Consider the following 21010-nt stretch of genomic DNA (forward strand, 5'->3'; position numbering starts at 1 on the left):
AATATGAAGTAATATAAAGTCATTGCCATAAAAGTGTAAATAATATTAAACAAAAGATTGTTTATACAAAGAGTCATCAAAGCCCATAGCCACACAGTTGGCTCACTGGGCACCCACTCTTACACTCTGATACCAATAAATGTAGCGACCCAACCCAAAACCACTACCTAATCAAAGTTTAGAGAATAATTAAGCATGCATTAAATAAAATATTGCGGAAGACTTAAATAAAAGCAGACTGGCAGAATACAGCTGGTTAAATAAAACCAATATACAACCCAATCGAATTAAATAATCATAAGGGCAATTAAAACATACAGCTAATCCTGTTGTTTTCCCTGGTCACTGGCTACTCCAAGCTCCTGGTACTCAACCCTGCACCTACACCTGCCCCGTCGAATGGGGTGTCCAGACACATATAAAAGACTAGACGTGAGCTCTAAGCTCAATACGCAAATACGGGTAAACATACAAATATGATTCATGCAAATGACAGTGTATCCATATCTGGGATAACTGATAGGAGTCGTTTTTGTGCGTTATTTTGCATGTTTTGTGTTTGTTTTGCATTCGTTTCGTTTACGTTGTGTCTGTTCCTTACCATTCTTGTTCTATTTTTTTTGTTTTATTGTGTTTGTAGTCACTCCTCTGGTTTATTTATTTATACTGCAGAAAAACACTAGGAAATTCTGATTTATAGTGAGAAGGCGTTGCACGCATGCGGTCTTGAGGAAAGCAAGAGAAGGAATTTATATTTCTGGAAAAAGACAAGGCACTTGGGCGGCATTTTTCTACCGCCCGCGCGAACTCCCATTTGAAGAAAAACCCTCGAGGCAGAGCTCAGGCACTCGGGCGGAACTTTTCTACCGCCCGAGCGCACTCCCGTTTGAAGAAAAACCCTCGAGGCAGAGCTCAGGTGCCCGGCGGCTCTTTTCTACCGCTCGGGCGCCTGCACGTAATTTTGGGAAATATTTTATTTTGGGTAATTGGTTTGACGAGGACTCTTGGGCCATATAAATAGGATTTATTAAAAGGTTTTAAGGGTTGGACACACGCACAGACACAGGAAGAGGCGGCTCTGAATATTGAAGATTTCTCATCTCCGTTGGGAGTTTTTCTCTTCATCTTTTTCTGAATTTTTATGTTAAACATTTTTTTTTGATTGAATTTTGTAATGACGTTCAGTAGCTAAACTTTTATTTTGTTGGAATCAAGGGGATCCGAACCCCAAAACACTGTAGTGTGATTGAATCACCGGACGTATTGAGATTTGATTTATGTTTATAAATGATTTTATCATGTGTTTTTCTCTATGTTGATGATTAGATACTCTTAACATAGATTTGTAAATTGTGAATTGTTGTCGAGAGATAGGTTCATAATTAGGACGAATGATAGAATCCATGGAATTAAAATATGCATAAATATATGGTATTTAGTACATGTTGATAGCCATAGACCACCAGGTTGAAAGCTATAGAATTCATAGAACGCAAAGCAATCGGTCGTGATAAAAAATAGAGAGATTTAATTGTTTCACTGATTTGATTAGTTTGGCATAACCTCGAGAGAGAGTGTCAATATTACAGGGATTTCTGTCAAACTTACGCGCATTAATTAAGTTCCAATCGTCCAGTTCAATTAGGGGGAAGGTGAACCGAAATTCCAACAAAATCTTTTCAAATTGTTATTTCTTTTAGTGGTGCAAATTGGTTTCGTGGTTGTGAAATTTAGATTTATTTACATTGAGTTCTTAGTGTTAAATGTTAGATAGAATCCAAAATCAAATTTTTGATAATTTGTGTACTTAAAAATCAAAGAAACAAATTATTATTGTTTGGTCCCTGAGGATGATACTCGTACTCAGTACATCTTATTATAACTTGAATCGTGCACTTGCGATTATTTCGACTGGAATTGAGAGATTTTTAGAGCAAATTTAAGTGTTAGTATTCCGTCGATCAAGTTTTTGGCACCGTTGCCGGGGACTATTGAGATTTTAATTTGTTTTATTTGGTTTTTCTCTATTACAATTTTAACACTTATTTCCATCTGTGAACTGCAGGATTCTCTTGCAGTGCATGCGACACTCATCTGAAGAACTAGTGCCTTTTGATCCAGAAATCGAGAGAACTTTTCACGAAAGAAGAAGGCAACAATAAGAAGAAATGGAAGAAGAAAAAGAACAAGAACAACCAGTTTACAGATCCATGATGGATCTCGCCTTACCAAACATCGAAAGTTCTAGACCAAGCATCATCAGGCCAACTGTAGCGGCAAATCACTTTGAGATAAAACCTGCTATTCTTCAAATGATTCAGAACACACTTCAATTTGGCTGGACTGTCATTGATGAACCATATGTGCACCTCACAAATTTTTTGGAAATTTGTGATACATTCAAGATACAGGGAGTTTTTGATGATGCTATTCGTTTGCGTTTATTCCCTTTTTCACTACGAGATAAGTCGAAAGCATGGTTGACAAATTTACCTGCAGGTTCCATCATGACTTGGGATGATCTGGATAAATATTTCCTCACCAAATACTTTCCACCATCTAAGTCAATGAAACTAAGAGCTGACATCACAACTTTTTCCCAAGGAAAACAGGAAACATTTTATGAAGCATGGGAGCGCTACAAAGAACTACTGAGGAGATGTCCACACCACCAATTACCAGACAGTCTTGTGTTACAAAATTTTTATTATGGTCTTTCTCACTCTAATCGTACCATGTTAGATGCAGCTGCAGGTGGAAATTTACTGCGAAAATCGTTAGAGGATGGTTATGAATTAATTGAGGAAATGGCATCTAGTAGCTATCACCCTTTATCTGAAAGGAGTGCAGCCCGAAAATCTAATGGGATTCATCAGGTTGATGCATTCACATTAGTGGCCGCTCAACTTGAAGTCATGAACAAGAGAATTGAGGAACTGAGTATAGGAAACTCTGTGATGCGAGTTCAAGAAGTGTGGTGAGAAAAATGTGGTGCAGAACATTTCACGAAAGACTGTGAAACATTTTCTCAACCAAAGGGAGTTATGGCAAGTCACATGGGGAATCAAAATCGCCCAAGGAATGACCCATTCTCGAACTCCTATAATCCAGGGTGGAGACAGAATCCAAATTTTTCCTGGAATGGACAGAACAATAAGCCATATGGGAATCAGAACTATGGCAGACAGCCTCAAGAAGGGAAATCGAGTTTAGAGCAGATGATGCAGCAATTCATATCATCTACTGAAACCCGATGCAGAATCAAGATGCTTCGATAAAGAATCTGGAGAATCAGATAGGGAAATTGGCCAAAACAATTTCCAGCAGAGATCAGAGTACCTTGCCGAGTGACACAGAGAAGAATCCAAAGGAGCAGGTAAAAGCAATTGAACTGAGGAGTGGGAAGACAGTAGAGTCTGCACCACAGGTCGAGAAAGAGCCATAATTGGCTACATCAACAATAATTGCAGGTAAGTCATCTATCCCAACACTTTCACCCACTTCACAAGCAAAAATTTTTGTGCCAACACCTTTTCCTGCAGCCCTAAGAAGGCAAAACTAGATTCTCAGTTTGGAAAATTCCTAGAAGTATTCAAGAAATTGAATATTAATATTCCCTTTTCCGATGCACTGATGCAAATGCCAAGTTATGAAAATTTCTTGAAAGAGATCCTCTCCAACAAGAGGAAACTAGAGAAGCATGCAATGATTAGTCTGATTGAGAATTGCTCAGCACTGGTGCAAAATAAAATCCCATTAAAGCAAAAAGATCCAGGGAGTTTCTCTATCCCTTGTGTGATTAATGATATTCAATTTCATAAAGCTTTATGTGATTTGGGTGCTAGTATAAATCTAATCTCTTGCTCTATGTTTAGGAAATTGAGCTTGGGAGAACCAAAGTCCACCAGAATGTCGTTACAACTGGCAGACAGGTCCATCAAATATTCACGGGGGATAATCGAGGACGTGCTTGTAAAAGTGGACAAATTCATCTTCCCCGTGGACTTCGTGGTGCTAGATATGGAAGAGGATTTGGACATGCTACTCATATTGGGTACACCCTTCCTGGCGACAGGAAAGGCATTAATAGATGTCTAGAAGGGAGAGTTGCTGTTAAGAGTTGGAGAAGAGAAAATTTTTTTTGACGTTTTTAATGCTTTAAAATTTTCTCAGAATAATGAAGAATGTTTTCAACTGGATATAGTGGACTCACTGTTATTTGATTATGTGCAGGATACTTTTTAGGAACCATTAGAAGCTGCACTTATCTCTGAGCAAGTGGACTTTCTCAGTGATGGAATTGAAGAGATGATCGCATATTTGAATGACAATCAGTCATGGAGAAGAGGTGGAAAGTTTAGACTTGAAGACCTTGGTGACCGGAAGGATTTAGTCCTCCAAAAACCAAGCCTTGAGGAACCACCTACTGTGGAATTGAAACCATTACCTGTCCATCTCAAATACATGTTTTTAGGTGAGAATGATAAGTTACCTATTATAATATCTTCCTTTTTGACATGTGAGATGGAGGCCAGACTAATGGAGGTGCTCAAGAAACACAAGAGTGTGTTTGCCTGGAAAGTGGCAGATATCAAAGGAATCAATCCATCCTTATGCATGCACAAGATTTTAATGGAAGAGAACATCAACCCATTGGTCCAACCACAAAGGATATTGAATCCAAAAATGCAGGAAGTTGTAAATGCTGAAACGATCAAAGTTCTGGATGCATGTATCATTTATCCTACATCTGATAGTCCATGGGTGAGTTCGGTGCAGTGTGTACCAAAGAAGGGGGAAATTACTGTCATACAGAATGAGAAAAATGAACTGATACCCACTAGGATAGTTACAGGTTGGCGTGTGTGCATAGACTATAGAAAACTAAATGACGCAACCCGTAAGGATCATTTTCCCCTCCCCTTCATTGATCAAATGCTAGAGAGACTGGCTGGGTATGAGTTTTACTGTTTTTTAGATGGGTATTCAGGATACAATCAAATAGCGATTGCACCTGAAGACCAGGATAAAACGACTTTCACTTGCCCATATGGTACGTTTGCCTATAGACGTATGCCTTTCGGGTTATGTAACGCTCCTGCTACTTTTCAGAGGTGCATGACTGCCATTTTTTATGATATGGTCAAAAAGTTTTTAGAAATTTTCATGGATGATTTCTCTATTTTCGGTAAATATTTTGATGCATGTCTGAATAACTTGAATTCTGTTTTAATGAGATGCGAGGAGACAAATTTGGTACTGAACTGGGAGAAGTGTCATTTCATGGTGACAGAAGGTATAGTATTGGGTCACCGAATTTATGAGCAGGGGATCGAGGTGGACAAAGCCAAGGTGCACATTATTCAAAATTTTCCTCCACCTACGATAGTCAAGGGAGTCAGAAGTTTCCTGGGCCATGCCGGCTTCTATCGGCGGTTTATTAAGGATTTTTCAAAAATTGCCAGACCTCTTTCTTCTTTGCTAAGGAAAGATGCCCCTTTTGACTTTGATTCAAATTGTTTTCAGGCATTTGAAGTGTTGAGAGAAAGACTGGTGACTGCACCAATACTTACATCACCAAACTGGGATCTCCCATTTGAAGTCATGTGCGATGCAAGTGACTCTGCTGTTGGCGCAATGCTTGGCCAACGAATAGACAAGGTATTCAAAACTATTTACTACGCTAGCAAGACTCTTAATGAAGCTCAACTAAATTATGCCACCACTGAAAAAGAGTTGTTAGCTGTAGTATTTGCACTGGATAAATTTCATTCATACCTTGTACTCTCAAAAATCACAGTATACACAGATCACTCTGCTATTAAGCACTTGTTGGCAAAGAAAGATGCGAAACCTAGACTGATTAGGTGGATCTTAATTTTTCAAGAATTAGATTTAGAGATCAGGGATAAGAAAGGTGTTGAAAATGTAGTAGCTGATCATCTATCTAGATTAGAATGCATTGCTGATGGTGCAACAAATGAGATAGAGGACATAGATGATTGGTTCCCTGATGAAAAACTTTTTTCTATAGAAAGTTCACCATGGTATGCTAATTTTGCGAATTATCTAGTCACAAGCACACTCCCACATAATCTGTCTTTCCATCAGAAGAAAATTTTTTATCAGATGTCAAGAATTATTTTTGGGAGGAACCGTTTTTGTTTAAAATATGTGCTGACTCAATGATCCGGAGATGTGTGGCGGAAGGAGAATGCAAAGCATCCTCATTCATTATCATGATCGTGAGGTAGGTGGCCATGCTGGGCCAGTCAAAACAGCAGCAAAGGTACTTGAATGTGTGTTCTATTGGCCCAATCTCTTTAAGGATGCAAGCTTGTTTGTATTATCTTGTGATAGATGTCAACGGACAGGTAATATCTCAAACCGAAATGAAATGTCTTTAAATAATATCATTGAGTGTGAGATATTTGATGCATGGGGAATCGACTTCATGGGACCATTTCCAATTTTTATGACAAAAAAATACATTCTGGTCGCAGTCGATTATGTTTCAAAATGGTTAGAGGCTGAAGCTTATGCGACAAATGATGCAGAGGTTGTACTGAATTTTTTAAAGAAAAATATTTTTAATCGGTTTGGTACACCCCGTGCAATCATTAGTGATGGTGGCACCCACTTTTGCAATAAACGTTTTGACAAACTCTTAAAAAAATATGGTGTCCAGCATAAAGTCTATACCCCATATCACCCCCAGACCAGTGGCCAAGTGGAAGTGTCCAATCGAGAAATCAAACAGATTTTGGAGAGAAAAGTATGAGTACTAATCGGAAAGATTGGGCACTTCGACTTGATGATGTCTTATGGGCCTATACGATCGCGTTTAAAACACCTATAGGCACTTCCCCTTATAGACTGTTATTTGTAAAGGCATGTTATTTACCTGTTGAGTTAGAACATAGAGCATATTGGGCTACTAAGACCCTAAACTTTGAATTTGCTGCTGCAGGTGAAAAGAGATTGTTGGAGCCTAATCAACTGGAGGAATTCCGCGACAGTGCATATGATATGGCGGTTTCGTACAAGGAACGAACCAAGAGAATACATGACAGGCGCATTCGTCAGTGGGAATTCAAGGAAGGAGATGCTGTCTTGCTATTCAACTCCCGGTTAAGGCTGCTTCCCGGGAAACTGAAGTCTAGGTGGTCAGGCCCCTATAAAATCACCAGAGTGTATCCATCGGGGGCCATTGCAATAAAAGATGCCAGAAACGAGTCTTTTACGGTCAATGCTCAAAGGCTTAAGCACTACATGGGGGGTGACATTGATTACATGCCGGCATTCACCACATTGACTGACCAAGACTAGTTTGGGGAGGAAGAAAAGTCAAGCTCTCGACTTTAAATTGAGAACTACATTCTACTTTCTCTTTTATTTAATTTTGTTTTTGTTCGTTTTAGTTTTAGTTTTAAAGTTAGAACTTTTTAAGTTATTTTATTTTTTTTTCAGGGTTGTTAAGTTAGTTTTTTTTTTTTTTCCAAGTTGAGTACTGTTTTTTTAAAAGTTTTTAAAAAATTTTGGATGCGCTAGGACGGTTGTTTTTCGCCGCCCGGGCGCATCCCTTCTGTTTTCATGTTTTTCCAAAAAAGGAGGGGTGCGCCCGAGCGGCTATTTTCTGCCGCCCAGGTGCATGCCCACTGTCCAGTGTTTTAAAAACAAAGGGGGGTGCACCCGAGCGGCTGTTTTCTACCGTTCGGGCGCATCGCGCAGACTCAAAAAAAATAAAACCCGATCCCCCTTTCATTCTTTTACAATTCCCTTTCTAATTCCTCTTCCTAACCCTAATCTCTCTCGCCGTCTCTCTCTCTCACTCCATACATCTCTTTGTTCTCTCCAATTCACAAGTCCATCAATTGATTCTTCAAGTTTCGTACACCATGGCGCCAAAGAAACAAAAGATTGCAACTTATAGGGCTACCCCATCCAACATCATAGATGGGAAATTCATCTCGGAAGAAGCTAAGGCGAGGTATGAGGCGGCCAAATCTAATAGGAATCCAATTGCAAAGAGGGGATTCAATCTCTCCGAAGAACGCACCGCCTCCCTTGGTATCGTGGCTCGAGGATGGACCAAATTTTGCCGACAACCTCTAGCGGCGATTCTCCCCTTGGTATGAGAGTTCTACGCCAATGCTGTCGAGCGTACAGATAGCACGGTTTTCGTGCGGGGTAAGATGGTTTCTTTCACTCCTGCCGCTATTAATGATTTTTTGGAAACTCCGGATGTGGATGATAGCCAATTTCAAGCATTTAAGGCTAACCCGGATTATAATGAAATTACTAATGTTTTGTGCTATGATGGAAACGTTTGGAAAGACTCAGTGAAATTTGTGTCTTTTAAAGAAAAATATTTGCGGCTAGAACCGGCCTTGTGGTATGCTTTTTTGACTCACAGATTAATGTCGGTATCCCACAACAATGAGGTGGTGATGAGCAGGGCGGTGCTGCTGTATGCCCTGCACAAGCAATGGCCTCTCAATGTCGGACGGATTATCAACTGAGAGTTGTACACTTCCATTCGCACTTCCAACATTGCGATATTCTTTCCGACCATTGTTTCTGCACTTTGTGTGCGAGCTAGTGTCCCAACCAGGGACAACGAAGAATGGTTGCACCCAACGCATGAGGTGGATGACACTATTTTGAGGGAAAAAAATTCGTTCCGACTCAGGGAGTTTACATCTGATGGCCGGGCACGTTTTGGGCCCGGTCAATCATCGAGGAATGTGCTTAAGCCACCCCCTGCTCGACGCACCACGAATGAGACACTGAGAGAAATTTCTGCCTGGGTGCAACACATGGATAAATGCCAGGAGGTGAATGCAGCCCACAACGAATCTACCAATGCCATGATGCGAGGGCTGCTCGCAAATGTTGGGATGGACCCTGCAGCTTATCCAGTTCCACCGCCGTATCCTCCGCCTTTCCCATTCCAATATGCTCTGCCGCTTCGGGATCTGCCTGAAGACCTCGATGGGGAGGATTCTGATTCAGACCAGGGGGACAATGCTCATCTTTAGTTTGGGGAGGTTGTGTCTTTTGTGTTTTCATTCTGTTTTCATGATTTTTCTTCGTTCGAGTCATTTGTACTGTTGTTTCAAGTGTTGTGAATGAACCAAAAAGCCAATGATGAAAAAAAAATAATAATTTTTTCTTAGTTTTGAATCCATGATCATCTTCTTTGCTTGACAAATAGTTTTGAACTAGTACAACCAAGTCGATGAATAGATCTCTAAACACTCTGTGAGGTATACTTGAATCTGAAGTTGAAACATACAAACTTGGATATGATTGAGGCAATTTGTTTGATGTTTGGGCTTAAAATTTTTGTGAATTATCCTTAGATGCCCTGTTGAGCCTTCACGTTTATATGAGCACAAGAGGTGCATAATCTGAAGCTTGTTTTGGTGTAATCATCGCTTACTACTGATGATTATCTGTTCTTCACTGATTGAGATCTGTATGAGTTAACTGTGAATTGAAATTTGTATAGAACAAGTTCAAACACCCCTTGAGGCGCAATACGGGTATACTGTGATTTAGGAGTGTTATAGGCAATTCTTTCTGAATTATGTTTGTGCCTTTCAAACCACCCTTGACTTAATGTGTAACACCCGGTATTTTAAATACGTAAATCCGCATGCATAATTAGGATATTTAATTATTTAAATTTTAGATTTATGGGTTATATAATTATGTGAATTATTTTGTGGATGATTTAATTTATTTTTAAGCATTTAACCCATAATTAGTGATTTCTATGATTTTTAGTATTTTAATTATTTTATCGCGTAGACGGGACCGTGGACGGACGAGATGACAACTTTCTAGCCAATTAATTTCATGAGCCTTTTTAGAGCCCTAAAATATTATTTTGAGTTTTATTATCTCAAAATTTTTAGTATTTAATTTTATATAATTTTAGGAGTCCATTTTTATTCAAAATAAGCCAAAATAATGACTTTTTAGTATTTTTAAAATTCCCTTAATTATGTATTTCGGGATTGTTAAATTTATTATCAGATTTTAATTGTTAGTTAGAGTTTTAAGTTATATATTTTGAATTTAAAAACCCTTATTTATATATTTTAATTATCCTAAAACATATTTTTAATTAAAAACTTAACCTAATCTACCCAAAACCCTCCCTTCACCCGATCACTCACCTCCATCAGCCGCCACCCCCACTGTTCATCATCTTCCTTCGACCGAGACACCTCCAAGAACACCATAGCCTCGGTTTTTGAAGGTCCAAGTCGGTTGTCATCGCCCCCGTCGTCCCGGAATCATCTCACGCTCGTTTTCTCTTCGTTTTTACGATGAAAGGCATGATCCCTTCTTTATTTCTTTGTATTATATCAGTGTATAATGGTGTGTGTGTGTATGCATTGGATTCTTTCAAGAATTTTCAGAAAAACAAGTGTGTTATGGTTTGAGGAGTTCATATTTTCCCATTCTTGATGCATGTTCACGTTCTTTTGACATGGATCGGTCAAGGGCTGTTGGCTGATGGTTCTTAGGTCTGGTAGGGTCCTTAGAGTCGAGCCATGGCTGGGCTAGGGTCTGGATTGGGCTCGGTCGAACAGGTGAGGTTTTGAAGGGCAGATGGAGGCGCAGCTAGGGTTTCGAGGAAGGGGGTTCGGCTGTTGGCCTGTGGGGTGCATGGGCCGGGGTCATGGGCTAGGTTCGAACCGCCCAGACGTGGGCTACGTCTGGGCGGCGGGGCTCCGGCCAGGGGTGGCCGGAGCAGGGCGGCAGCAGCCCTAGAAGGGCTGCTGCACGCGGCGACCGAGAAGGGAAGGGAAGGGGGAGCTTCGGGTTTAGGGTTAGGGTGTGGTCCGTGTCGGGTCAGTAGGTTATTGGGTCGGGTTAAGTTGGTCCGGGTCCGGGTTCGGTGGGTCGGGCTCGAGTCTTTTTATTTTTAAAGTATTTTATGAATTAATTGGTTTTTGGGCCATTTAATTAGAAATAAAATTATTTGGACTCCCAAATAATTTTATGTGAGCTTTTAAAATTTTAATTAAGTTAGTCCATTAATTTTATGGGCTTTTGAGCCCATAAAAGTTATTGGGCCAGTCTATGGGTTTTGGGCCCATTGGGCCAGTTTAAGTTGTTATTGGGCCTAGAATGTTTTATGGGCTTTAAGTTATTTTATTTGGGCTTAGAACAATTTTATTGGGCTTAAGTGTGTTAATGGGCCAGTCTCAGTGTTAATGGGCCAGATTTAAGAAATTGGGCTTGAGTGTTAGGACCAGCAGTCCAGTACAATCCATGAGAAATTGCATGTGTCCTGAATATATATTTAATTATTTTTATGCATTGAAGTTATTTTGATATTTATATGATAGTAAGAAATTAAATTAAATATATATGAAGGACACATATTTTATTTAAGTACATGCATTCACGAAATAATTTTATGCATAATTAAATGTTTAAGGTTGAGCAAAAGAAAATATTTTATGTTGGAAGTTGAAGTAGTGTGACAATTTAAGGGGGATTTGTCCCCATATGTGAACTATTGAAGGGCAGTTTACTGCCAATTTAAGAGGTGATTCGTCACCGCCACGTACGTTGGTTTCCACGCTGATCAGTATTTAATGTATGATTTAAGGTTACACTATGGATACAACCATGCGATGTTAGAAAATTAATTGCTCAACAATGTTTATGTATTATGTTATTTAAGTTAAGTTAAGTTATGTTATGTTATGATATTTTCAAGCATGCTCATTCATGTATATGTATGTATTAGTATTTAATTGTTTTAAATTATTTTAAACCCTTGTTATGTTAGCATGTTGGGCCTCTAGGCTCACTACACTGGTATGGTGCAGGTGAGTTCGTAGAGGAGGATGTAGCTCCTACCGGCGGCGAGGACATATGAGCGGACATGCAGTGACCCCGTGACCGTGATAGATGTCTGAGTCGTATTGCATGTTTTAGTTATGTCAGCACGTTACACTTTTTAATTATTTTTCAGTGGTTGTGGTTTTGAATATTTGCTGTGCATGCAAATTTTACATCATTTTTCTATTGCAGTATTTTTAATTAAATGTTTGACTCAGATATTTATTTTATTTAAAGAATGCAATTTTATTTAAGTTATTTATTTATTTTAAATCTTTTTATTCTGTGCATGTATGTATGGGCATATATGTGCATATTTTATTTAGTAGGAATATAAAAAAAAAAAAAATTTCCGCATATTTATTTATTTAATAATTATAGAGTTAGGGTCGTTTCATAATGTGTCCCTAGTGCCTAATTTGAGCTTAATAGAAAACGAATGGCATGCGTGACAACGTATGGTAAACCCCCATTCGACTTTGTTCAATATCCTATAACTTCTACCCATAGCTTAAACACTCATTCCTACCTTGTGGGGAGTAAATTGACTGTAGTTTATTTTTGTTTATGCTCCGAATGAAAAATTGAGATTGGAATGGTGTGTTGGTTGTGTTCAGTACAAAAGAAAGAAAAAATTGGTGGAAAATAAAGAAAGAAAAGAATGTTGGCAGAAGGCAAGTAAAAGAAAAGAAAAATTTGGAAATCAATGAATGAGAAGAGGTGCGAATTATTGAGTCAAAAGGAGTAGACTGTAGAGAATGATCATCATTTACTCCCTCTTTGAATTCTTTTCCTTCATTTGGAGCCATTAACCTAGCCTGACATTATAAGCCGAATAAGACCTATTGACCGAGTCACAGTCGCCCAATATACTAGTGGAGAGGGGTTGTAGGAATTTTGTTGATGGACTGTTGATAGACACGGTTAATGAATGTGGATTCTTGACCAAAACACGCAAACACTATTTTTCATTGAGTTATACCAGTCGTGAGTGTGTGTATCATTGAATGTTTCTAAATCTTGATCCCAGTATAACTGAAAAACTCCTTACGATATTAGAATGTGTGAATTAAATTCGGAGTAGAGTATTCCAAAAACGGAGTTGTGAGATTCTTAAGTTTACAAGGTTTGCTAGTTATTGTTAATTTGTTTTTTGTTTTAAAAGGTCAGCGTGTTGATATGATTTGATTGGTTATCTGTTGGAAAAGTTTTGAGGCTTGAGAAGGTTGATTTGACCTACTTGTGTCGTCTATTTGTTGTTTCTGCATGTTAGAATTGTCACCTATTTTGCTCGAGGGCGAGCAAAAGGTTAGTTTGGGGAGGTTGATAGGAGTCATTTTTGTGCGTTATTTTGCATGTTTTGTGTTTGTTTTGCATTCGTTTCGTTTACGTTGTGTTTGTTCCTTACCATTCTTGTTCTGTTTTTTTTTTGTTTTATTGTGTTTGTAGACACTCCTCTGATTTATTTATTTATACTGCAAAAAATCACTAGGAAATGTTGATTTATAGTGAGAAGGCGTTGCACGCATGCGGCCGTGAGGAAAGCAAGAGAAGGACTTTATATTTTTGGAAAAAACCAAGGCGCTCGGGAGGCACTTTTCTACCGCCCGCGCGAACTCCCGTTTGAAGAAAAACCCTCGAGGCAGAGCTCAGGCGCTCGGGCGGCACTTTTCTACACCCCAGCGCACTCCCGTTTGAAGAAAAACCCTCGAGGCAAAGCTAAGGCGCCCGGGCGGTTCTTTTCTACCGCTCGGGCGCCTGCACTTAATTTTGGGAAATATTTTATTTCGGGTAATCTGTTTGACGAGGACTCTTGGGCCATATAAATAGGATTTATTAAATGGTTTTGAGGGTTGGACACACGCACAGACACAGGAGGAGGCGGCTCTGAATTTTGAAGATTTCTCATCTCCGTTGGGAGTTTTTCTCTTCATCTTTTCTGAATTTTTATGTTAAACATTTTTTTTTAGATTGAATTTTGTAATGACGTTCAGTAGCTAAACATTTATTTTGTTGGAATCAAGGGGATCCGAACCCCGAAACACTGTAGTGTGATTGAATCACCGGACGTATTGAGATTTGATTTATGTTTATAACTGATTTTATCATGTGTTTTTCTCTATGTTGATGATTAGCTACCCTTAACATAAATTCGTAAATTGTGAATTGCTGTCGAGAGATAGGTTCATAATTAGGACGAATGATAGAATCCATGGACTTAAAATATGCATAGAGATATGGTATTTAGTACATGTTGATAGCCATAGACCACCAGGTTGAAAGCTGTATAATTCATAGAACGCAAAGCAATCGTTCGTGATAAATAATTAGAGAGATTTAATTGTTTCACTGATTTGATTAGTTTGGCATAACCTCGAGAGAGAGTGTCAATGTTACAGGGATTTCTGTCAAACTTATGCGCATTAATTAAGTTCTAATCGTCCAGTTCAATTAGGGGGAAGGTGAACCGAAATTCCAACAAAATCTTTTCAAATTGTTATTTCTTTTAGTGGTGCAAATTGGTTTCGTGGTTGTGAAATTGAGATTTATTTACATTGAGTTCTTAGTGTTAAATGTTAGATAGAATCCAAAATCAAATTTTTGATAATTTGTGTAGTTAAAAATCAAAGAAACAAATAATTATTGTTTGGTCCCTGAGGACGATACTCGTACTCAGTACATCTTATTATAACTTGAATCGTGCACTTGCGATTATTTTTACTGGAATTGAGAGATTTTTAGAGCAAATTTAAGTGTTAGTATTCCGTCGATCAATAATTGTATACAAACTCCTCAGTAATGGCGCCTAGGACATGAGTGGTACAACCCGGGAATCAAACCCTGTGTACACTGCTCATTCCTACAGGACGTAGACCGTGTCTTATAGATCCAAGTGTCGGTTAACCCGTCGATCGTAGGGCACTCGACATCGACTGTCCGAACAGGGCTAAGCGGCCCTACATGGCTCATCTCAAAATATGGACAGACACAATATGATATGCACATGCTGCATAGTAATATAACACACAAATGCAACATATAAGCATGCAAACCCGCTGTCTATCTTAGTCAGTACTTACGTATCTTACTACAGGCATTCCTAGCAGACCCACTCTAGGTTCCAAGCCTATCATCAACTCTACAATTCAAATACCCATGCATCATTCAATAAGCTCTAAAAGCCTTAACTAAGATATTGCATACTCCTAATTAATTTAAGGAGACCATAGATATACTTGTGTTCATCGTCAGCTCACTGATGGCGACTACCTCAAAACTTAGGTACAGCTCCGCTACGACTCCAGGATCTCTTCGCCACTTCCAGATTCGCAATAGGACATCTAGAAAGCCTAATACTAGCTAACGGAAGAGAGGAGATGAGGAAATGGTGCACTTGAGAATGAGCTCGGATGCCCCTTTTATAGACAACGTTCGGATCGTCCGAACCCAAGTTCGGATCCTCGAAACCAATTCGGAGCATCCGAACCCTCCGTCCGAACTTCCTCAACCAACCACGTGTCTAGCTTCCCGAGGACGCCTGCCGACACGAGTTTGGAGCCTCCGATTCTTTGGATCGTCTGAAGCCTTCATGGTGACGTCATCAATGATGAATTATTTTCGGACAGCTGGCCATGCAAGATCGGATCCTCCGATCTGAGTTTGGATCGTTCGAACTCTTCAGAGCCTCTGATCCTTGGCTCTGTTCCCAGTTCGGATCGTCTGAAATTCCCAGACCTTCCCGACTATTTTTGAGTGTTCTGAATCTATTTCCGAACTCCATTAATCCATTTGGAATTTCCTTAATCATGTTTTACTTAATCTAAACATGATCACATGATTAATTACTCATTAATCGTTAATTCTGGATACGAGTCACTACATTATTAATCAAACTTATTCTATGACAAAAGTTAAAAAACTTCTTAAACAAAAATATGATAATCAAAATCCATTTACTATATCAGATTTAGTTTATGAGATTAATAATCTTAAAAAAGAAATAAAAATTTTACAAATTGAAAATATTATTCTTCATAATAGAATAAATAAAATAGAAAAATGAAAAGAAAAAATAAATGATTATGATCAAGAAGAGTATTTTCAAAAAATATCTTTATTTGAGGATAATCACCTTTTAGTTTTAGGCATGATGATATCTCAAAAATGATATACTAATATTACCCTTTTGATTTATAACTCTTATAAGAAAAATATTGACATGATTGATAGTGGTGCGGATTTAAATGTTATTCAAGAAGGTCGTATTCCCACAAAATATTTTCGTAAGACTACTCATTCTATATCTCATGTAGAAGGAGATCTCTTGATATAAACTATAAGTTACCCAAAGCTTATATTTTCAAGGATAAAAATTGCATGGTAACAAGCTTTTTATTAGCTAAAGCTATTTCTAGCCAACTCATACTTGGTTTTCCTTTTATTTATAAAATTTATCCTTTAACTCATATAGATGATAAAGGAATTACAAGTACTTTTGAAGAAAAACCTATTTCGTTTTAGTTTATAACAAATCCTATTAATAGAGTTTTAAATGAATTACAAAATTAGATTTAAAGAAATAATTTTCATATAAATTCTTTAAAAGAAGAAGTCAATTCCTTAACTATTGAAGAAAAATTGAAGAATCCTAAATTACAGAAAAAATCCAATTTGTTCAAAACAAATTTTCTCTAGAAATTTGTAATGATCACCCAAATGCTTTTTGGGATAGAAAGAAACATATTGTTTATCTTCTTTATGAAGATACTTTTGATAAAAAAAATATTCATACCAAGGCTCGTCCTTGTCAAATGAATTCTGAGTATTTAGAATTATGTAAAAAGGAGATAAAATATTTATTAGATAAAAAATTAATAACTCTCTCTAAATCTCCTTGGTCTTGTAATGTTTTTTATGTTAATAAGCATTCAGAAAAAGAAAGAGGAGTTCCCATGTTAGTAATAAATTACAAACCTCTTAATAAAGTTTTGAAATGGATTAGGCATCATATTCCTAACAAAAAATATTTATTAGATAGACTTTTTAGTGCTTTAATATTTTCAAATTTTGATTTAAAATCAGGATCTTGGAAGATTCAAATAAAAGAATCAGATAGATATAAAACTGCTTTTAATGTTCCAATAGGACATTATGAATGGACAGTTATGCCATTTGGTCTGAAGAATGCCCCTTCAGAATTTCAACAAATTATGAATGATATTTTTTATCCTTTTAGTAATTTTATTATTGTTTATATTGATGATATTTTAGTCTTTTCTAAAGATATTGAATCCTATTTTAAACACTTGAAAATATTTAGAAAAGTTGTTATTCAAAATGGTCTTGTTATATCAAAACAAAAAATGTCTTTTTTTCAGACCAATATCAGATTTTTTGGTCATATGATAGAAAAAATTAGTATTATTCCTATACAAAGAAGTATAGAATTTGGTTCTAAATTTCCTGATAAAATAACTGATAAAACTCAGTTACAAAGATTTTTAGGAAGTCTTAATTACATATCTTCCTATATTAAAAATCTTACCAATGATTATGCTATTTTATATGATAGAATTAAAAAGAATCCCTCTCCTTGGATTATAGAACACACCGAGGCTGTTCGAAAAATTAAAGAGAAGGTTAAAAATCTTCCTTGTATTATGTTGGATGGTTAATCCCCAATGGGAAAAAAATTATTGAAACAGATGACTCTGATATAGGTTATGGAGGAATTCTTAAACAGATTAATCCTGAAACAAAACAAGAATATCTTGTTAGATTTTATTCTGAAAAATGGAATGATGCCCAGAAGAATTATGCTACAATAGCTAAAGAAATTCTTGCTATTGTTAGATGTGTTTTAAAATTTAAAGATTATTTATACAATCAACAATTTATTATTAAAACAGATTGTAGATCTGCTAAATTTATGTTTAAAAAAGATTTTAAGCATGATGTCTCTAAGAAAATGTTTGCTAGATGGCATGCTCATTTAGCGCCTTTTGATTTTGAAATCATATATAAAAAAGTTGAAGATAATAATATTCCTGATTTCTTAACACGAGAATACTTGTCATGTTTACAGATATGAGTAGTCCAGGTAGGGTAAATTGTTCCTCTTATAGAGGAAGAGGTGGAAGAGGAGCATCTCCTCAGATAATTGCTCAACATGTAAATAAGAAGCTTATAGCTTAGTATATTACAAGTTCATCTAGGAGTCATACTCCAGACAAAAATGATCCATTATATGGTGAGTTTCAAGAATTCTTGAAAAAGAAAAAAGAAAAAGAAGGTAATATTCCTGAATCCTCGGCATCATATGCCAATATTATGAAAGAAAATGAAAGTGATTCTCAATATATTGACAGTGAATATCAAGATTTGATTATTCTCAAAGAAAAAAAAGACATCCAATGGATGAAAACTCCATGGACTATCATGAAAAGATATTTATCCAACACATTATATGTGAATGAATCTCATAAACAAAGAGGATTTTACGAAAATCTCCTTTTGTCCACTAATACAGTTCAAATTATTCATTTTTCTGGTAATACCCAACAATAAGGAGTTTATAACATCTCAAAATTTATTGTCAAAAATATCATATCTATTGAAGAATTGGGAATATCACCACTAGTTGAGAAAGATTTATCTTATAATAAATTTAATTTTAAATTCAATTATTAGGAATATGTAGAAGGTTTTAATAAAACATTATTCAATGAAAATCAAAAATGAAAACATTTGTGGTTTTTAAAAATCTGCGAAAATATTTTTCATCATCTAGTTCTTAACTGGTTTTTAGATTGATGGAAAATATTTGGTCCATCGGCGAAAATTTTGCCTGAAATCCTTAAAGGATTAATGGAAGAATGGATTGGTTGTTCTCCCAAAATTCAAGAATTATCATCACAAACAATTGAAGGCAATACAACTTTCATTTTCTTCATTGAATTTGGCATTCCATGAATTTGGAAATGGAAGCCCTGTCATGTTATATGGAAAGAGGAATTCCTTGCCTTTGGCGGAAGAGTTTAACAAAATTTTGGGAAAAAATGATGAGAGAGGACCCAGAAACAAGAAAAATATATGGTGATGAAGCCATTAAAAATATTGATGAAAAAATCAAAGCTAATAAGCATGATTTGGAGAATAAAAAAAAGAAAGAGACTCCTAGTACCTTCAAGATTATTACTCAAAAATATTCAGAGAATTATTCAAAAGAAAAAAATGGTCGAGTTATATCTTAAAGAAATGAACAAAGATTTATGCCGGAATCTTTCCTATTCAGATTCAAAATCAGATACTTCTATGGCTTTGGAATCAAGTGATACAAAATTCCATCGTCAAATATTACAGGATGCGCAAGATCCTGAGAAAGAAATTATAGAATTTTCCATTGACAAAGTCTTTGATTTTTTAAAAAAAATATTAAAAAAAGTGGTTTATAATGGAATAACACAAAGATATTTGTCCAAGATGTTTCTGTTATATACAGTGGAAAAATAATTTTGATCAAATCATTATTGAAAGGCATGATAAGAGGCAGAAGAGTTTTGAAGAAAATTACCCGTATCCGCAAAGGAAAAGGATGCTCAAAGAAACCAAAAAATTAATCAAAAATCATAATGCTAAATTTCAGCATTGTATGAGAAAATATCCGGAAACTACAGAATGCACTCATCAGCAGCTGCCTAAAGACATGATGTGATGGCCATTAACTTTAATAATCTTGTGATGAATTTAAAAATACAGATGGCTATTCAGGACCACAATGATGGCTATAGATGACCACTCGATTGAGGACCACTCAAAGGACCTCTATTGAGGGCCACAAAAACTTTTTGTTCACTACTTTAATAAAGTAGTAATTATTTACTTTTATAAAGTAAAATTGTATTATTATGTCTACTATTTATTTTAGATTTTGAAATCTAGGGTTTTATGTCCGTCTCTTCCGTCTATAAATAGGTTTAGTTTTTATTTGGTAGAATACGCTAAAAAAAATTGTAGCCTCCTACTACTATCTCTCTCTTTCTCTCTCTCTCTCTCCCTCTCTCTCTCTCTCATTGTAAAAACTGTTCTTCAGAAATAAAAATTTTACAGATTTCCCTTGTAAGTTCTCTTGTTCTTTTTAATTTTTGTTTTGTTATTTAAATTTTTAATATTTGTGAATTTACCCAGAATGGCAGGCTAAGCTATTTTGTACTAAATCATGATCTGACTATATAATTATTTATAACTTGGTTCTTATGCTGTTTATGGATTCATAAAATATAAATCATGTTATCATGGGTAAAATCAGTAGGTAAAATTACAGGTTTAAATATTTTTTTAAAAGTTTTCTTTCAGCTCTTTAGACGATTTAGCCGTGGTATGGCGTTTAGGCGTTTTCGAGCAATTTTTTGAGAACTGATAATCAAATTATTTGATAATATCCTATGTATGATTTGTAATATCCTACACTGATTTTTATGTGGTTATATTTTCCTATATTTATTTGAGTTAATTTGTATGATTAGGAGAATTTGCATTCATTAAATTTATTTTATAGTTCCTAATCATTGTTTGTGTTTTGATATAGAAAAATAGGAAAATGGAGCAAAAGAATTGAAGAAAAGAAGCAAAGAAAGAAGATGGAAGAAGTAGAGTTCTTCGTTAGAGATACTAACGAACAGATCCAACGAACAGCTCTACCCAAAGAGAGAATGAAGCGCTATAGCACTTGTGAAGGGCTCTACCTAAAGGAGAGAAAGGAGTGAAGCGTGATATCACTAATGAGAAGCGCTTTGTGTGCCTTTAAGAAGCGCGATAACACTAATGAAGAGCGCTGTTGTGTATGGGTACATAGTTTCGCGCAGAGAAACTTTCCGCCGATCGATAACTTTTTACCGATTGAGCGGGAGAAGAGATGGAAAGAAAAGTTGCGGAACAGAGCAACGCTCGCTTGAGCGGCAGATTTTCACCGATCGAGCGCGAAAAATGTTTGGGAAAATTTAATTTAAAATAGAAACTTTCTTGGGAAGGACTCTAGCATTAATTATAATATATTATCTCGATTTTTAGATGGAGTAATCAGTTGTTCAGACGGCTAAGCATAGGAAACACTCTTGGCGGCTAGGTTTTCATCTTTTCT

The 21010-nt window shown here is 36.5% G+C and overlaps 1 non-coding gene across 1 annotated transcript; it reads right to left on the bottom strand.

The window, feature by feature from the left end:
* Positions 1-2570: 2570 nt before the first annotated feature.
* On the bottom strand, positions 2571-2677 carry LOC140876811 (small nucleolar RNA R71). The gene has a single exon (XR_012149043.1). It is a non-coding gene; the product is annotated as a small nucleolar RNA R71 (small nucleolar RNA).
* Between the last annotated feature and the right edge of the window lie 18333 nt (positions 2678-21010).

This window comes from Henckelia pumila, chromosome 1 (assembly GCF_033568475.1).
Source record: "Henckelia pumila isolate YLH828 chromosome 1, ASM3356847v2, whole genome shotgun sequence".
Lineage (NCBI taxonomy): Eukaryota > Viridiplantae > Streptophyta > Magnoliopsida > Lamiales > Gesneriaceae > Henckelia > Henckelia pumila.